The sequence below is a fragment of the Oryctolagus cuniculus genome, chromosome 1 (assembly GCF_051225735.1).
Source record: "Oryctolagus cuniculus isolate XC-2025 breed Fujian yellow rabbit chromosome 1, ASM5122573v1, whole genome shotgun sequence".
In the NCBI taxonomy this organism is placed as follows: domain Eukaryota; kingdom Metazoa; phylum Chordata; class Mammalia; order Lagomorpha; family Leporidae; genus Oryctolagus; species Oryctolagus cuniculus.
In genome coordinates, this window is record NC_142867.1 from 157,082,071 (window position 1) to 157,084,715 (window position 2,645).

At 39.3% G+C, this 2,645-nt stretch overlaps 1 pseudogene; it reads left to right on the forward strand.

Moving 5' to 3' along the window:
* Positions 1-245: 245 nt before the first annotated feature.
* On the forward strand, positions 246-566 carry LOC100344534 (cytochrome c pseudogene; annotated as a pseudogene).
* Positions 567-2,645: the final 2,079 nt, after the last annotated feature.

A 2,645-nucleotide genomic window follows, 5' to 3' on the forward strand; every position in this document is an offset into this window, starting at 1 on the left:
CGGTAAAAGGTAAGATGATGACCTTTTAATGCAGGCTTTTTCTTTTGCTCTTCACCGCCAATGCTTTGGTTTATGTCTATAGTACAGTTGATTAGAATGTTGAGATAAACATCTTCTAATGTTAAATGCCACAGAGGGTTGGTGGATTGGTATCTGAAAGCTTGCTAAGAACAAAAATGCTAGAGAGCTGGCCAGCTTCCCAGGCCAGGCCTTTGGAGCGCCAGCGATGAACAAGCGAGTTAAAAATGGCTGATGCTGAGAGGGGCAAGAAGATTTTGTTCATGAATGTGCCCCGTGCCACATTGTGGAAAAGGGAGTCAGCACAAGACTGGACCAAATCTCCATGGTCTGTTTGGGCAGAAGACAGGTCAGGCTGTTGGATTCTCCTATTCGCCTACAGAGACACCAACAAGAACAAAGACATCACCTGTGGAGAGGACACACTGATGGAGTATTTGGAGAATCCCAATAAATATTTCCCTGGAAACAAAATGATCTTTGCTGGCATTAAGAAGAATGAAAGGGCAGACTTGATAGCTTATCTCAAAAAAGCTACTAATGAATAGTAATTTGACACTGCCTTGTTTATTACAAAACAGGAATATCTTGTGACATTTTTTATGTGCACCATAATTTAATTCTCATATACCAGAATTCAGATCATGAATGGCTGACAGAATATTTTTGTTAGACAGTCTAAAATTGCCTTGTATGGTTAAATAAATAGGATTGGGTTTATTGAAAATTTGGTAGTAATTCCAGTTCGGTAAACACCCTCACTGTTTTCCCCTTCTAAGAGTATGATTGGACCTAACTAATGATGTTCAACATTTCACAAAAAATGTGAAAGCCACCCCAAAACCTGTTGGGAGATTGGATTTATAGTTAAATGCTGGGGAAGTCACTTCACTGTCTCAGAAACAAGTAACACTCGCTTGAGTTCTTTACCTGCTAAAGGCCAAAGTTGAAGATAGGTAGAAATATCTACTTCATATTTCTGCTCTAATAAGAATTTCCAGTATCTAAACTGCTGCCTTTTACTTATTGGAAAGCATTTTAGTGTGCTTTATATATATTAGGTAAAGAATATTTAACACTTCTCACATTTGATAGATGATCTTTAAGGTCAGATGCTTTGAAAGTCAGTATGAGAACCAGCATTGTGCCATGGTAGGTAAGCCTCTGCCTGGGGCTCCGGCATCCCAAATGGGCACCGGTTCCAGTCCCAGATGCTCCACTTCTAATCCAGCTGGGAAAGCAGTGGAAGATGGCCTAAGCTCTTGGGCTCCTTCACCTGCGTGGGAGACTTGGAGGAGAGCCCTGGCTTCTGGCTTCAGCGTGGCACAGCCCTGGCCATTGCGGTAGTTTGGGGAGTGAACCAGTGGATGGAAGTCTCTCTCTCTCTCTCTCTCCCTCTCTCTCTCTCTCTTTCTCTCTGTAACTCTACCTCTCAAATAAATAAATAAGTAAAAATCTTTTAAAAAGAGAAAAAAGAAAAAAGAGTCCGTGTGACCAGGTAGAGTAACAAGTTAAACTTCACTTTTGAATTTTTTACTACCTTAGACTAAGTTATAATTCAGGATTTTCTACAAGTACCTATTTGGAAACACATAAAATTGAGGAATTATTATACATTTGTCTTTAACAATGGTGCTTTTGCTAACTCACTAGAAGGACTAAGGTAGAGGAGATGCACCATCAGCACAAAATTTCTAAATTATGTGATCACAAGACTTAAGAGAATTAAACACAAAATTATAATAAAAAATGTAACTATAATGGTCACTATTAATTTTACATGTAAAGTATTTATAAGGTATTCCATTATTAATTGGAATGTTTTAATAAACACTAAATGTCACGTTTTTATTTCAATTTTTATGACTTTTTTTCCTTTTCTTTCTTTTAAAGTTGATTTTAGTTAATGCCAGTTTAATTGTTCTCAGAGTTAGCATTTGTAACTCCTATTACCAAAGTATAGGAGCAGTGGGTTCTGGAACTTAAATAATTTAATGATTGAGACTTCGAGGGAATTCATGGACAAATGATATTTATTTTGAAAATCTCAACCATAAGTATATCTTGAAAGTATTGGATTGTTTATTAAGACATAACATTTTGGAGCTGGCACTTGTGGCACAGCAGGTTAAAGCCCTGGCCTGAAGTGCCAGCATCCCATATGGATGCTGGTTCTAGTTCTGGCTGCTCCTCTTCCCATCCAACTCTCTGCTATGGCCTGGGATAGCAGTAGAGGACGGCCCAAGTCCTTGGGCCCCTGCACCCACGGGGGAGACCCAGAGGAAGCTCCTGGCTCCTGGCTTTGGATTGGTGCAGCTCCAGCCGTTGTGGCCATCTGGGGAGTGAACCAGTGGATGGAAGACCTACCTCACTCTCTGTCTCTACCTCTCTCTTTAACTCTTTCAAATAAATAAAATGAATCTTTTAAAAAAAGACATAACATTTCTGTATATATATTTTCAAAACTTTTCCACTGTGTGATAAAACACAAGAGTTTTTTTAGCACACAATGCAAACTTTTTTAATCCACAAAAGAGAAAATTAAAATTACAGAATAGGCCAGCGCCATGGCTCAATAGGCTAATCCTCTGCCTGTGGCGCCGGCACACCAGGTTCTAGTCCCGGTT